At 34.6% G+C, this 18,508-nt stretch overlaps 1 protein-coding gene across 4 annotated transcripts in view; it reads right to left on the bottom strand.

Moving 5' to 3' along the window:
• Positions 1–17,679, bottom strand: part of LOC145288103 (popeye domain-containing protein 3-like) — a 221,224-nt gene extending 203,545 nt beyond the window's left edge. The window contains exon 1 of one of the 4 annotated variants that reach the window (XR_013869263.1): positions 17,431–17,639. The gene's annotated coding sequence lies outside the window, so the exon portion shown is untranslated. Of the gene's footprint in view, positions 1–17,426 lie in introns of all 4 variants that reach the window. The other 3 variants (XM_080136160.1, XM_080136162.1, XM_080136161.1) reach the window with 3 other exon arrangements.
• Positions 17,680–18,508: the final 829 nt, after the last annotated feature.

Here is an 18,508-nt window from a genome sequence, read left to right as displayed (position 1 = left end):
AAAGCCGCTTTCAGGACTGCCAGCAGCCACTGTAAAAAGTAATAAAGAACGCAAGAGAGTTGTATGCTCAGTCCGTCAAGTCCAAAGTAGCTACACAGTAGCTTGGTTCCCACCAGTTTTGACAAATAGCAAACAGAACCCTGAACAAAAGTGCATGCTGTATCCCAACTATCACCAATGGACCTGAGGTAATCTCGTCAGCATTAAACAAAGCCAAACTTTTTGCCAAAAAGTTTGCAGCTAATTTTACCCTTGTCGACTAAGGCTGCCAACCCCCAATATTGGCACCTGTATTAGAAAACATGCTACGTGATATACAAAGTCCAACATAAACAAATTCCTGATGAACCGCCCCCTTAAATAAATGACACTTTATCAAATCCCCAATACTATTACTACGATACTATCCCATTGATTACTGTACACACAATAACACTTATCCCCGAGTGGCTCCTGGGCCTTGATAAGTGGTGATCCCCATGTAACAAAATAAAAAATAAAATATATCTGTACGTGATGTTGCCAAGCTAATCAAGAACCTTGATTCCAGTAAAGCAACTGGCCCTGATGGCATTCCAATTATAGTTCAAAAAGCTTCAACCTAAATTTGCCCCCATACTTACAAAACTGTTTAAAAGTTGTCTTAATGAGAAGTGCTTCCCAACACCATGAAAAACTTCATCAGTATGCCCTGTATTTAAGAACTCAGGTGATAGGTCATCTCCCTCTCAGTACAGACCAATAAGTCTCCTGTGCGTATGAGTAAGTTGCTGAAATCCATATTAAATTAAGAAGTAGTCAACCACCTCAGTAGAAATAACCTTCTTAGTGACATACAATATGGTTTCTGCTCTGCTAGATCTACAGCAGATGTGCTAACGGTTATAGGATTAGTGAATCTCTCAACAAAGGCTTCCTTTCTAGGGCAATTGCTCTTGACATATCTAAGGCGTTTGATAAGGTATGGCATAAGGGCCTACTTCACAAGATTTTCAACTACACCATAGCTGAAAATGTCTTCTCAATTATTGAATCTTTTCTATCGTACAGGCTCATAAGAGTAGTGATTGATGGGCAGAAATCAGAGGCCCACAGTATTAATGCTGGAGTCCCTCAGGGGTCCATCCTGGGGCCAACTCTCTTCCTGATCTACATCAATGATCTCCCAAAACACATACTTAAATCATTCGTTGACATTTATGCTGACGACACTACCATCTATGGCAACATATCTAAGGCCGTAAATGGCCAAGTCCTCTCTGCAAACCCTTTCTCCACAGAAGAGACATTGCGAGCCTTTATTTGTTTTGTCGTTATTCCCATGGCAAGTGCTCGTCTGAGCTCCAATCTCTGTCCCTCCCTCGCCAATATTTCTGAAAAACATCCATTTAGCTGAAACCACTGTCAATAATTTTCCACACTTTTTATCTGTGTCTAAATCAAAACGTAGATTCCATGAACAAACCTTCTTTCTTAGAACTGCACGCCTGTGGAACTCTCTTATAATTTGCCTGCTTCTGAGCTGACTACAACTTCAAGTCCAACATAAACAAGTTCTTGGTGAGCCGCCCCCTTAAGTAATCTAATTTACCACATTTCCATTACTAACGATTACTACAATATTATCCCAGTGACTACTATACCCTCTATAACCCTTATCCTCGAGTGGCATCCGAGCCTTAATAAGTGGTGACTCCTATGTAAAAACAAATGTACAATGAAGGAATCTTTTAGAAACTACCCAATTCCAAACCTAAGAGAAATTCTTTCTGTTTACGAAGAGAAGGTTTCTTCAAACGAACGTGAATAGTCCCCAAGATCTTCAGGCGGAAATCTGAATGAGCACGACTTGAAATGGTAAATGAGTCAATGCTGAAGTTCGTAGCACAAGACTGGTTTTTAAGCAAACGATCTACTATTGAAGACCCGATTGTTTTACTCAGAACGTCCGTTTACAGGTAAGCATCATTTCTGATTCTTCTAAGTATGCGTGGATTCTACTATTCAATTTTAACGACGTTCATCCCACGTAGTCGGTACTGCAACTATATTTGAATTGATAAATTTTATTATTGTTATGGTGGCGTATAACGTTGTTTCAAGAGGATGCAATTAATGGTTTCCGTACAGCACATTGGAAGCAAAATAGCATTTTTTTTTACTGCTGAGCTGATTTTCTTGACCAATTCCTTGTTTACTGACCCTAGGCATAGTAAACGAATATAAATTAGACATTTAGCCACTATATTAGTTTTTATTTGAAATGAAGTGTGCTTGTATGCAATAGAATAACTGGAAATGTCTTCTTAACCATCAAATTCTTTCTGTCTGAAAGGTCTATCCAAATGGTGGTTGATGGGCAGAAATATGAAACTCATAGTAATAACACTGACGTGCCTCTCGGATTCGTTCTGACCCCAGCTCTCTTCCTGATTTTTATCAACTCCCTCCCAAATCACATGCACTCACACACACATGCGCATAAATATATACTTTGTAAATATTTTCAGAGAAGTTAACAGAAATAGAAAAACACTATAAATATTGTAAATACATAAAATATAAATAATTTAAAGGAGTCGAAAATAAAATAGTGGATTTGTCCAACTCCTATGAAATACAGCAGTTTTGTAAATAACAAATATATTTTTTCTTCAGCCAAAACGAGCCAGACAGGGAAAGATAACAAAATTAATACCAAAACAGATTAGCGATAAAATTTATAAAGAGCAAGGAGAAAAATGCATCTGATATATGGAACCTTTTTTTTTTGCTTATTTATGATGGTGGTGTTTTATCAACATTGCTGAAGAACCATGAGCATTTTTTTTTAATTCCTAAAACAGTTTTAATGGTAAACAGTTTTGATGGTAAACAATTTTAATGGTAAACACTTTTAATCTCGACAATCATATTAAGACTAGCGTAAATTCTTATAAACAAACTAATGCACTGATTGAAAGAGGTTAATTGACTATAAGTAAAAGAGTTTCCCAAATATGAACTTAAAGTTGAAAGTGTTTGTTCGTATTGATTGTAAAAGTTTGAAACTTGTAATACTATATAAATAAATAAATATATATATTTATTTATTTATATGTATATATATGTGTGTGTGTGTGTGTGTGTGTGTGTGTGTGTGTGTGTGTGTGTGTGTGTGTGTGTGTGTGTGTGTGTGATGAGAATAATGGAATAGTATCCCGACTAAATAGAGAAATAAAAAAAGAACAAATCAAGTTATGTGTTCATCAACGTTACGTCTTTATTTCGAGACTTACTCTGGATGAATGAAATTAAGAAAACTAAACACGAGTAAAAATAAGATTTCTTTTTATAACGCTGTTAATATATTTAAATGCAATTCATATTCTTTTTGGAACAAATATGTCCGTTATAATTCAAACATGGATGCAAAATCTTTCACAACGCTATGCACCTTTCTTATTTTTTTTTAAATCTTCAACGCTATTTTCCGTTTCGTTATATCAACAATATATTCTCAAATATTTATACTGCTGTTTTGTTTTCTTAATTTCATTCATCCAGAGGAAGCCTCGAAATAAAGACGAAACGTTGATGAACACAAAACTTGATTTGTTCTTTTTTATTTTCTCTCTCTCTCTCTCTCTCTCTCTCTCTCTCTCTCTCTCTCTCTCTCTCTCTCTCTCTCTCTCTCTCTCTCGATGTATATATATATATATATATATATATATATATATATATATATATATATATATATATATAATGAGCGACAAGCCTAAAATTTGAAAACACGGGAGATCGGTCTTCTGTATCTCAGTACAGACCAATCAACCTTTTTTGCATCATTTGTGTCCGTAATAAATAAAGAAGTTGTCAACCATCTCAACAAAAACAATCTGTTCAGCGACATGCAATATGGTTTCCGTTTTCAACTGCCTATCATATAATATCATACGGGTTTAATAGATCAATAGATGGAGACTTCGTTTCTAGAGCAATAGCTCTTGACATATCAAAAGCATTTGACAGGGTCTGACACAAAGGCTTACTTCATAAGGTTTCACCTATGGAGTAGCTGGAAATGTCCTCTCAACCATCAAATCCTTTTTCTATGATAGGTCTATTCAAGTAATCGTTGATGGGCAAAAATCCGAAGCTCACAACTATCTTTCTGATTTTCATCAACCAACTTCTCAAATCACATTCGTCATCATTCATCGGCATCTATGCAGATTCTATTTCCACTCATCTAGATTGTAGTACAATGGTGTAATAAATGGCTAGTTACCGTTAATACATCCTAAACCAAACTTCTGTCTTTGCACCACCAACGCTCAGATGCCCGCTTTGATCTTGTAAAAAAATTTAATTTAATATATAATAAATTTAATAATAATAAATTTAAATTTCTGGTAAAAAAAATGACTCTTGTCTCAATTAAGCACCCAACTTCGACAAACTTTTAGAATTGACCTTTACCCCTAACCTGAAAGGGGAGATGTACATCAGATTTGTTACTAATATAACTTGAAAGATGATTAGATCGTTCTCCCGCACCAGAAAGTACCTCACTCTCGACGCAATCCTCTACTTGTGCAAGAGTCAAATACAGCCTTAGATAGAGTACTGTTGCTACACTTGGGGTGGCGCTCCAAAAAGCATCTTTTCCTGCCTTGACAGGGTACCCGACAGTCTTCGAAATTTGGTAGACGATGACTCTTTTGCCTCCCTATTCCCTCTTTCTCACAGAAAAATTGTTGCAAGTCTGTCTCTGTTCTATCGATAATATTATGATAGGTGTTCGACTGAGCTCCAATCTATAGCCCATCCTCGTAAAACGTTCACAAATACTCGCCTAGCTAAAACAATCGCCAACAACTTTCCTTATTCCCTATCTGCACCCAAAAGTAAACGAAAATTACATGAGCAGAATTTCTTTCCGAGAAATCTTCGTGTTAGAACCCAATACCGTTCATCTGCTTCCCGACTGACTATAACACGGTCGTCTTCAAGTCTGATGTTAATAAATTCCTATTGAATATTCCATTTAGATAATATATTCCTAGCCAAGTTCCACCGTGCCTGATCTTGTTGTTTCACCATCTATCTAACACAACTCTTATCCTTGTACGACTTCCACGGTTTGATAAGTGGTGACATTCTAAGTCAAAACAAAACAAAAAACAACAAAAAACAAGCAAACGCAATCCCCTCAACAGAAATGAAATGTAATCACCGGATCCCCTTCCATCCCCCACATTTCTTTTATTTATTTTAAAAAGTAAAACAAAGTGTTGCGCCAGTACATTCAAATCAAAAGTAGAACTAACTCGTAAAAAGAATAGTATTAACCAGTATAAACGGAATATTGAATAAGTGCAGTGTATATATATATATATATATATATATATATATATATATATATATATATATAGAGAGAGAGAGAGAGAGAGAGAGAGAGAGAGAGAGAGAGAGAGAGATATTGAGGGAAATTCTTGGACTTAAGACGTAATTTCTCCAATAACGGGTGATTACAGAAACATGTATGCACATATGTAGCCATCAACGTTTGTATAAATAAATTAAATATATATATATATATATATATATATATATATATATATATATATATATATATATAAAGTAATAAATAAAAATAGGACTGATAGATAAAAGTGAATAAAATAAATGTTCTAACTGACATTGACATATAAATGGAAAAAGGCAATGTATATTTGTAATAATTAGTTTAAAAATTAGTGATTATGATGTAGTCGAACTGTCTCTCTATAACGACTTATCTGTTTATCGCTGTCACGTATATATAATTATGTTTGTTGCACTTTTACAACGATGCGTGCTGCAAATAAATATATATACTCTGGCTTGTTTCAGCCGTTTTGACAATCAAATACTGAAACGGCTTCACAACAAAACTCTATTTATTTAATTATTATTTTGGCTATCAGTGGGTGTGGGACGTGTCGAGCAATGGTGGTGAAAGGTGAGGTTGGGGTTGGCGAACTAACGACGTACCTCTCTCTCTCTCTCTCTCTCTCTCTCTCTCTCTCTCTCTCTCTCTCTCTCGTTGTATTCGTCGGACCTCTTGTTTTTTTGGCAATTTCTTCCTTTGTTCCATCAGAGGTCAATATGTGTGTACAATGTCTGACCTGATATTTTCTTTGTTCTCTGCTAACCTGGAATTTTTGTGTGTGCACGAACTTAAAATTCATTTATTCAACAGAACACGTATTATCGAGATATATATATATATATAGATATATATATGCGCGTGTTTTGATTGCATGTATGTGAATATGTATGTATATATATATATATATATATATATATATATATATATGCATATACATATATATGTGCGTGTGTTTATATAAAATATAGTACACTTTTCAAGCATTCATTCATTCTACACAACATATTTAGCAATATATCATCCCTCGATTACATAACATTACGTTGTAAACTATACATTGATAGCCATAAACTTGTTTCAAGCGACAATCGGAACATAACATGCTTTTTGTTTGCAGGTGATGCTGGAATGAAGGTTCTTGATTAGCTTGGCGACCTCATGCACGGATATTTGTATGTTACCTAGCGTGTTCTGTGTTATAGGAGGAAATATGGGGAGTTGATGGCCTTTGTCGCATAGGGTAGAATTAGCCGCAAAGTTCTTTGCAAATAGTTTGGCCTTGTCTGACGCTGACGAGATGACCTCTGGTCCATTGATAATGGTTGGGATAGAACGCACACTTCTGTTCAGGATCCTATTTGTTATTTGCCAAAACTGGTGGGAACCAAGCCGCTGATCAGCTACTTTGGATTTAACAGACTGGGCATATAGCTCTCTTGCATTTTTTATCACTCTTTTACAGTGGTTGCTGGCAGTCCTGAAAGCAGCTTTAGTCTCAGTGCATCTATTACGTTGGTAGCTATGGAAAAAGTGATTTCTGTGCGCGATAGCAGCAGCACATTCTGGGGAGAACCATGGCTATTGTTGGAATTTTTTAGATGGTATGAATCGGTATATGCCTACAATTAACCATTCGGTCGGATCTGATACAATAGAGGACACGTCCATTTTAAACATGGAATGCAGAGGTAGATCAGATATGAATGTACGGAAGCTATCCCAGTCAGCCATAGAGTATAGGTATACAGTACGGTGGAAGGGTACGTCTGGGGACTTATTACATTTCGTTTTTATCTTTACTGATACGATGGAGTGGTCGGAGGATCCTAGAGGAGAATGAACGGAACATGAACATAGCTCAGGGGAAGTTGAGAGAAAAAGGTCTAAGAGGCTTGCATATTGATCGGGTGTATCGGGCACACGGGTGGGTTCACGAACAATCTGAGTGAGGTCATAAGCAATGGCAAAATCATGACAAAACCTCCCCTCATCGTCTGTCTTATTTGAATGGGTCAGCCATTCCACCTTATGGACATTGAAGTCACCACAGATGTGGATGTTAGCCGAGGGATGTGTAGACACGATGTGGTCTCTGCCCATTGTAAATTTGTTTGTATTAATAAAAATGCTTTTTCAATAACCGCGTTAAATTCGTTAGTTATCAATCTTGAATCCCTTTAACCTGATATATATATATATATATATATATATATATATATATGTGTGTCTGTGTGTGTGTGTGTGTGTGTGCGTGTGTGTGTTTGTGCGTGTGTGTGAAATACCTTCATGTGTAAATACGTTCGTTGTGTATGTATTTGAAAAAGGAAGAAAACCTGTAGCATTTTTAGGAAATTTTCAACGTTTCGTCTCAATTTTTGGGAAACTGCATCAGGAAATGATAGCGATGATTGAGGAAATAACATATATCATGGCAGTAAAAACTTCCGTGTCTTCCCCTTTTGAAAAGTGAAATATTTATATATATATATATATATATGTATGTGTGTGTGTGTGTGTGTGTGTGTGTGTGTGTGTGTGTGTGTGTAAACCCGTGCGAAGACTCCTTGAATCGGTGCTGATTATGATCCCGATACCATCAAAGAAAGAAACGGTTTTTACAATTAATCCCCTCTCATAAGCAAATTAGTGATTAGAAAGCGTAACATGGATTTGAAACCTGATCAGTTTCGTTTCCACGCTTTTTCAATACATATACATATACAACCACAACGCACGTATTCACACTAATACATACACAAAATATTCATGCATATACATGTACGTGCGGAATGGATGAGCGATAAGGGGTTTAAGCTCATTACCGTGGGGTCCTGATTTCGAATCTCGCTAGATTCAGCCACTCTAATGAGTACAAGACGACGAAACACATGTCACTGGATAATTATATTTTTAAAATAATATATATATATATATATATATATATATATATATATATATATATATATATATATATCCTAAAAGTGCTACAGGTTTTATTTCCTTTTCTATAACGTCATAATATACCTACTTTTATTCATATGTGTATATGTACATTTTTCATATATGGGGGTATATATAAACGTGGATATCTATGTAAGTGTATGTGTATATGTAGGTATAAACACACGTCAATATAGAAAGGAATGTATTGTAAATGTGTGTTAATATTCATATGGATATTTTGTCGGTGATAACATCTGACAGTTGTTATCTACACACTATGCGTGTGGTTTTATTTATACGAAAGATGTCGGGACCACTATTAAAATTTGATATAGATTACATAGAGATTACATAGAGATAACTGGAGTCCAAAGTACTTGACATTATGATCAAATTTTCGCATTTCAAATATCATGTAAAAAGACAAAATCGATAAAACGATCAATAGAAATGAAAAAACATATTCTAACCAATAACTGAAGAAAATATGCGTAAAGTCTTTGCATAAGGAAAGAGAAGTGATGGAAGAATTTCTAAAAAAAAACAAAAACGCTCTCAATAATTTCCCCACTCTTTATCTGTACCTGTTCAGCACGGATAGAGAGTGGGGGAAACGTGGATTCCATGAACAAGGCTTCCTTCTTAGAACTGCATGCTTGTGGAACTCTTTTCCGTTTGCCTGCTTTTCAGCTGACTGCAATATTGCCGTCCAACGCAAGCAAGTTCTTGATGAGCCGTCCCCTTAAGTAATCCAATTTACCAAATTTTCATTACTAACGATTACCACGACATTGTCCCATTGACTACGGTACATTCATTAACCCTTATCCTCCTGGCGTCCGATCCCTGATAAGTGGTGGCGCCTTTCAAAAAAAAAATGAAAACAACACTAACGAGTGGTTTAACAATTTTTGAATGAAATCATAGTGGAATATATAGCGGCACTGTCAACTACTACTACTAATACTACTAATACTACTGCTACTACTACTACTACTACTAATGATAATAATAATAATAAGTAGTAGTAGTAGTAGTAGTAGCAGCAGCAGCAATAATAATAATAATAATAATAATAATAATAATAATAATTAATAATTAATGGGGAAACTGATGATGAAGTGCTAGAAGAAATGAGGAATTAAGAGGAATCGTTGAAAGACTGAAAGGGATTATGGCGAAGGAAAAAGAAGCGATGGGATTATGTCTAAGAAACTCTACAGAAAAACTCTGAAAGTGCAGGTGGACAAAGTAAATGAGGCAAATAATTTGGTCGTAACAGAAAGTGTTTGAGTTTCAGAAAAATTCGGATTGAAAAGTGAGATGAGCGAAAAGAAATGAAGCAAGGTGGAAGCGAAGACAGGAAGATATAAAAAAAATTCAAACAAAATGTGAACTTGCTTGAGAGAGGAAAGATAATTGGGTGCGACAGAAAACACAGAAAGTAAAAAAAATAAAACTGGATGAAAATAAAAGGAAAAACCGTCCAAGAAAAAAGCAACAAAAAAAATGGAACAAAAAAAGTGCGGAAGTGAAGAGATTCGAAAAGAGAATTGAACAGTTTAGACAAAAATAGGTTGTTTGGTTTGTATCAAGAAAATAAATTTAAACTATAAATTTGGTTGTTATATAGCCATAATTAAATTTTGTACCCCCCTAAATATATTATTATTTATTCACTAGAAGTAGTCACACAGGCCATCATCAAAGTTTCTCTAAGAGAACAACTTGCGGTGTTATCTGGAGTCTGAGTGGCAACAAGTCTCCCCAGATTTCCAGTACTCTCCACCTCTTTCGATAACCTTAGCAGATGAATTTGCGTTAGCGCGACAGCCGCTTACCATTGATTTCTAGTTAGCAGCGACTATTAGTCTTCACTGGAATTTGGGTGACAATAATCCTCCTCAAAGTCGCAGTCCTCTTTACATTCATTCAGCTGAGGTCTGGACGGTGCTTTATCGCCTCGGTTTTGCTATCCTCCTTGATCTCCCTCACTTATTTGGTGCCAGTTTAGGGTGACATACACATAAAAAAGGGGCGGAAGTTAAGGACATAGGAGGTTACCATACAATTATACAGTTTCAGTTTTCATGATTGCATGTGATGTTCTTTTGCGTTTTACATCTGCAGCCGTTTCTGTATGTCCGGCTTGTGCTAATAGCTCATGTTTGTTAGTCTCTACATTCAAGGGGTTTCTTTAATATTTCAGCCGTTTTCATTATTGCTATCCGTTGTATCTTCTTAGCCATTCCTCTGATTCCAGTTTCTCCCATTCTTTATACAAAGTTGTTCGTTATTGTTCTTAGCGCTCCTACAATTAGTGGTGTTATCTTGTCTTTCTTCATCTTTCCGATCTCTTTGAGCTCTCTGGCCCGTTCCGTGTATCTGTTCAACTTCTCTGTCTCTTTGGTCATTACTCTGTGTAGTGCTGGAACGACAAAATCTACAATTTAAACAGATACTACACTTCACCTTTTCTGACCTCGGTCAGTGGAGGAGAAATCCTTCGAGAATAAGACAATTCTTGTTCCTATTCAGAGTGCCCCTTTTTAGGGAGGTGGATTTTCCCCACATTAAAAATAGACCCTGTGTCTAACTCTGTTTTCGTGGGGAGGCAAGTAAAGAGAAACACTCATACACAAACGAACACACATACACACATGCACACATGCACACACGCGCGTTTTTTTTTACTGCATCATGAACGTTTGTAATAGAACAACATGTTTATCGCATGCGTACAAATCCGCACACATCAACAGACACCGACAGGTGCACTCACACATAGACATGCGTTAAAGTTTGTGCAAATATTGCATCAAATTTCCTTAGCCATAGTCCATGCATACTCTAACAATCAACATCCATAAAAAAGGAATAAAACGTGGCTTCCCTGTTTGATGTCGAAATTCTACCATTAACACCGCTACACTACAGCTCAGTAGCAGTTCGGTCTTAGGAAACGCGACATCATTTATTTTAACCGATATATATATATATATATATATATATATATATTGTAATTGTCTGTATTTTTGAGATGAGGTGTTTTCATTGATTGAGATGTGTGTGTGGGGGGGGTATGTGTGTGTGTGTGCGTGTGAGACAGCGAAACAGTACAGTACGAAAGGCCAAGTGTGCATGTGTTTGATTATGTTCATATATGATTGCTCGCGTGTGTATATACGTATATATATATATATATATATATATATATATATATATATGTGTGTGTGTGTGGGGGGGGTTTGGCCATTTGGTGCGAGCGTGTGTATGTACGTATATATATATATGTGTGTGTGTGTTTAGCCATTTGGTGCGAGCGTGTGTGGGTTTCTGGCGTGAGTGCATGATTGTCTGTGTGTGTGTGTGTGTGTGTGTGTGTGTGTGTGTGTGTGTGTGTGTGTGTGTGTGCGCGCGCACGCGCGTGCACCCGTTTTTTACGTGCGTTTATGCTCGGAAATATTACGTTTCGATTTGACTATAAACTTTCTCTTCTCTTTTTCTTCTTTGTTTTCGCCGATAACCTATCCAATATATATATTTTTTTCAATTTCAAATCATATAAAACTACTCATAGTAGATTAATAGAAATCCAAAACTACATTAGTAAGTATAATGTATTAAAAAAATCTCTTATATTTTAATTTTTAATACATTTTCAAAAACTAATATAGAGATTTGAGTAAATAAAACTGTAAATATATAATTAAAACATTAACAACAGAGAAGGGGGGTAAGTAGTATAGGTGGATTCATCCGAACCATATAAATAAAGCAGATTTGTAAATAAAAATACGTTTTGTTTTGTTTCAGCCAAGGCAAACATTTTTTGATAACATGAATAGGTTAATCAAATAAATCTAAAGCAAAAAACTAGATTCAATATCATATAACATTTTTGTTCTTTTGTTTAAGGGAGGTGATGTTTGATAAACACTGCTGGGAGCTGAGATTTAATATACTGCTCTGTTTTTAATTCCCCGAAACAGTGAATCATGGTAAACAGCTGATGATCCCTGGAAACTTAGGACTATTGTGAATTTGAGAAAGCGAGTTGATTTAGCAATTGCAGGAAATTAAATGACTTACCGGCAAAATAATTTTCCAACTAAAATGTAAAAAATAAAGCGAAACGTATAAACTGTAACGACATTGTCTAGTTGAATCCACTATTAATAGTTTCCACTACTCTTTATCTGAACGTAAACCTAAACGAAGATTCCATGAACAAAGCTTTTTTTAGAATTGCGCACCTGTGGAACTCCCTTCCGTTATTCAACTTTCCAACTCAGTACAATATGGTAGTCTTCAAGTCCAACGTAAACCAATTCTTGAAGAGATATCCCCTTAAGTAATCCAATTTACCAAATTTCCGCTAATGATCACTACGATATTTCCCCATCGGCTGCTGTACACTCATTAACCCGTACCATTGGGGTCCTCATTTGTAAAAATTAAAAGCAAAAAATCTCGCAAGTGTCTGATTTTAACCGTCATATTTATAATATATATATATATATATATATATATATATATATATATATATATATATATATATATATATATATATATATATATATATAACATTACGGTTAAAATCAGACAAATATTTTTATTTTTTAAATAAAAAAATCTCTCATGTGTCTGGTTTTAACCGCCATATTTTGAATTCAAAATATCTTTTAACCGTAGTGTTTTGGCTTTCATTTTCACCGTGCTTCTTTCTAAACAGTATATATATATATATATATATATATATATATATATATATATATATATATATATATATATATATATATATATATATATATATAATTTTAGCGTCTTACTTGTTGAGATAAACATATCAACAGTAACAATTTCCAAATCACATCTTCACTATTCACACAAAAACAATACAAGCATGCGTCGATAGTCATCAAACTGAATCTTATGATAATCAACAAAATAATTTTATTGAATCACTTCGATGACAAAATGGATGACAGTGATGTCCACGTTGAAATATTCTTGTAAAGAAAATGTTTTCAAGTTTGCATTCTTTCGAAAACTTTTATGCATTTCTTATAAACGTCGCCTGTCAATTGTAGGAAGTTTTTTTTTTTCAATCTTTTACATTTAATATTGAGAATTTTTATGTAACTACGGCATTGAGTTCAAGTTAAATTATTTAAGCCAAGGAAAGTTGAGTTTGTAAAGCCAGTTAACTATTATAAAACTAAAGGAACATAAATAAAAATGTATTTCTGCTCTCTCCTTCTCTCTCTCCCTCTCTCTGTCTTTCTCTCTATCTCTTTTTCTCTTCCTCTTTCTCTTTCTCTCACTCTCTCTCTCTCCCTCTTTCTCTCACTTTCTCCAGCTGTGGAGTAAGTATCATGAACGCTTGCAGTGGGAAGTGACGGTGGTTATATGATTAACGACATGGACCAACAACTTGGGTGTTCCATGTTTGAATCCAGTTCGTTTCACAAAACAATTGCTTTCACTTAGGATGTTGGCAACCTTCACGCGTAAGTACCTGATGGTTTTTCTAGAAAAAAAATTCTGACTAGAAAAATATCGGAGAAACAATGCCACCAATAGAATCTTCGGATTCATACGATATGATACTGAACATTTGTGGTGATATTACCTACTTTCCTTATTGCATTTAAGTGTGAATAAACAAAGAGATGGAGAGATGAGATGAGGTTGTGGCATGAGACACCGTATGGAATAATTATGGGGGAGGGCACAACAGCATTGGATGAGAAAGGATGAGAATAATAGACCGAAACTTAGAGATAACGAACTTATTTCAAATATAGTTAATATAACTAATTAAAATGGATTAATATCAAACGTAACTCAATCCAAAAACTAAGTAACATGTGAAATAAACGCTGGTAAACTCAGCAGTAGTATCAAAGTCAAAGAAGTAAAAACTTTCAAACTAGTTTGAAACACGTTGTAGCCAGATTGACAAGTACTTCAAACCGCCATCGAAGCTCGATTGTTTTTTCGGCAATCGACATTTTTTTAACCATTGAGATATTAACAGTCTGCGCGGATAAGTGAATTCATATAAGCACTTCATCAGCGGAGAGTGCGCAGTTCGTTTTTATGAGGAGCTTTGCATTGTCGCTTATAGTAAATAGTTATTCTATTTCACAAGATCATCTCTATGATACTAAAACCTCGAATTTGTTGTCAACATTTCAGATTTTAACGTCATATCGTAATTTTCTAACTTAACAACTAAGGTTGAAACACTATACGTTTTGGTTTCGATTTCAGTTAATGGCACCCAAGTTATATTTATTTTAATTTTTGAAATCACTATTATATATTAGGTACAATGTAATAAACAATGTATTATTGGTTCGATAATAATAAATACGAAACCTGCATAAATTAAAATATCATATTTACACGTGTCATAGGACCGGACAACGCCGTGCTGCTTTCTAGTGTATATATATATATATATATATATATATATATATATATATATATATATATATATATATATATATATATATATATATATACTGGACATTATAGTTCGTTAAAAACAGGCAAAAATCATAGTAGTCCTTTGATTTGAATGAATGTTTTATGTTAAATTGATGCAACAACAAGAACACATATTCATTTATTCAAATAAATGAAGATTTGTAGTCGTTTTAGCATTAATTCATAATAACTCCTAACTGTGCATCTAACGGATACCATAATACAGTTCGTTGCATCTCATTATAACAAACGTGCATACAAAATTTCAGTCAAATCGACCAGTAGTTTTCGAGAAAATTTCTAGACTAAATGTGGTATTGTTGTAACTAATCCCTGTTAATCTCTATTTATCCCCAACTATGCATCAAACGGATACCATAATACTCAGTTCGCTGCAGCTTAGCATGACAAAAGCCTATACTAAACTTCAGCCAAGTTAACCCATTAGTTTCGGAGAAAAAGTGGAACGGACTGGCAGACAACGAGAAACATACACATATATATATAGTTATCAACAACATAATATACACATATATATAGTTATCAACAACATAATATACGCATATATATAGTTATCAATAGTGGTGTATCACTGTTGATAGCTGTTCGCTGTATCACAGTTATTAGGTGAAGCTAGACTAGCATTCATTCTAATATGTAGGAAATAACTGACTCTTATTAGCAATAATGCAAAGCTCTTCGTAAAAAGAAGAAGATAACATTCGAGAGTGCTCTACCCTTGAAGCAGTGGATTAATCTCCGCACCATCCGACCTTGTGCCACATCATTTGTTGTGATAAGCATATAAATACCAAGAAATTACTCTTCCTCTACTGCCACAACACACATACTCACAATACACTTACATATATGCATATATATATATGTGTGTGTGTGTGTGTGTGCGTGTGTGTGTGTGTGTATAATCCACACGCAGATGCATATATATGCATGTATGTATATATGCGAATGTGTGTGCGAAACAGATATATATATTCTTATTTCAATATTTAGTTCACCAGTACTCAATATAAGAGCAGAGCTTAATACTTGTTGAAGAGTTAATTCGTTTGATTGAAACAAACATTTTCGATTGTTAAGAGTAAATTACTTTAAAATAAATGGGTAAAGATATACGAGAATAAATTTCCAAGCAAAATGTGAAGCTCAGCTATTTCAGTGAAATATTTTAACCAATGAGTCATCCGAAATAATTGAGTACGAATTCAAATTGAACTGAAATCAAGCATAAATTCTTATAAATTTATTAATTCATTTTTTTTTTTATTCAAACTAACATAACATTGCATAGTTATGGTGACTGAAATTTCGAGTTTTTTTTATTTATTTCGTTTATTTATTTCATTTATTTATATTTTCTTTGACAAAATGTAAAAACTAACACAAATTGTTTGATGTGTTTATTTTTCGATTGTATGCGACTTTTCCTCAAAAAGAATATTTTATTTTTGTAGATTAACATATTCTCTGCTTTATTACCTCCACCTCTAAAAAATATATTCTACCTTGTTTAGGCGATTACGTGTGAACACGCTGAAAAACTTATTGGAAAAAGAAAAACAATTAATTGAGAGTTTAGAGTGGTGTTTCAGTTTCGCATATAAATTTAACGGGAGACTAGCCCTCATTTCCGGATTATCCTAGTTTTTTATGGCATTTAACCAATTTTACGTTGTTTTTCCTTTGTTTTTATTGTTGGTTTTGTTATGAGAGATAAACAAAAATGTGCATTTCTTGTGTGGAGATGTTTGAAGCGATTGCATGTGCTTTTGCGATCTTGCCACCCAGATCTAGGGTTAGTGATACAAAAAATTGGTTAACTGTCTTACAAAAAGCTAGAATAACCCGGAATTGGTAAATCAGTTTACGTTAAGTTTGCATGCAAAATTATCCCCTGCTCTAAATTCTAAACTAATTGTCTTTTGTCCTTTTTCCTTTCTGTCAAGTTTTTCAGGTCATTTGTAATCACCTAAAAATATAGAATTTCATTAGGCGGGAAGGGGTTATGAAGAATATTAATCGATATCAAAAATAACTTAGTATTTGGTACATGTATTTCCTTCGCATAACCCATTTTTTTGTATTTTGGAAAAATAAATAAGAGAGAATGCGTGGTTCTATTAATTACTCACCCCCAGTGTTTTTTATGGGTAATGGCCTTCTGCTCAACAAATGTAAGAACTTCTTGAAATAAATTAAGTTTAAAAATGAGTTTTTCAAAAAGTATTGTCTTTTTTATTTTGGAACAAATAATGAAATGCCTAATTGCAAACAAAAAGAAGGAAAATGAAAAAAAAACACACTATGAAATATTCTTTAAAAAATTTTGTTACAACGGAAACTTTTCAAATTTCTATTTAAATTCAACCTCTTTTCTATAATTAAGCTTTCCAAAGCCCCACCCTTTAATATAGTTGGACCCCGCCTCATGGGTGCAAACATTGAACTGGCGCGTAACAAACTGATAATCATAACAAAACAAACCGACGATAAAAAGCATCTTTGTTATTGTTATCATGTCAAATGTTGTTAGGCATAAAGTACGTACATACCCCGGCTGCGTGTAGCAGAATGGCGCAAGAATACGGAGTGTCGAGGCAGGTAGAAATGAATGTCCCACTGGTCACAGTTGGTGTTTTGAGGGTGACGCGTAAACGACGACGAGTCGATGTGATGATGTGACATCAGTTGGAAAAACGACGCTGGTAATCGCCAGCCTCGATTCGTTACATCCTTACTCTCCTTTCTGTTCGCCCTCCTTGTTCTTTGCCTTACTCTCCTTTTTACTTCACTCTCCTTTTTCTTTATTCTTTTTTTTTTCGTCTTTTTTATACTTATTGCGACATTACGTATTTGTTTTTCTCTCTATTTTCTTTCCTTTTCTTTATATTTTCTCTTATTTTATTTCTCTTCATCGGAGAATCTGCGGATGTAACAGGAGTTATTAATGATAACGAAGAAAAGAAAAGACGTAAAATTAAATTGAATCCAGCCGTTCACGGAAAATGAATTGGGATACGCCTTTCTCTCCTCTCCTCTCTCTCTCTCTCTCTCTCTCTCTTTCTTTCTCTCTCTTTCTCTTTCTTTCTCTTTATTTCCTTCGCACTCTTTCTCTTTCTTACTTTCTGTTTTTTTTCACTCTCTAGAAAAAAGAGAAGCATAACAAGTATTATATAACGATATTCATATCGCCAACGATGTTGCTACAGAAGAAAGAAAAAACAGAAAATATTTACGACAATATGGATGCTTTTGCACGTTGTACAAACCCTACAACAACAACACACGCACACATACGTGCGAATAAACGCTTGTATTCTATCTCCTTCTTCCCCTCTCCCTCTCTCTCTCTCTTGCTTTCTCTCTCTCTCTCTTTCTCTCTCTCTCTCTTTTTCTCTCCGTTATCTTTTAAGCAAATTTGGCACTAAACATATCCGATGACCATGCGTCGATGGCAAAAATCTTTCATTTACGGTTTATTGCTGTAATGTAGCAGGATATGAATGCATAAATAGACACACCCGCATGCTCGCAAATAATTTAACTATTCCTAAAGTTAGAAAAACTTGACTGAAAAGAAAGTGCGTACAAATTGAAAGACAGAGAGGGCGTAGCGGGAATATGAACAGA

The sequence above is a fragment of the Euprymna scolopes genome, chromosome 11 (assembly GCF_053919585.1).
Source record: "Euprymna scolopes isolate OS-2025 chromosome 11, ASM5391958v1, whole genome shotgun sequence".
Lineage (NCBI taxonomy): Eukaryota > Metazoa > Mollusca > Cephalopoda > Sepiida > Sepiolidae > Euprymna > Euprymna scolopes.
Note: the sequence above shows the minus strand (reverse complement) of the source record. Positions and strands in the feature narration are given on the sequence as shown.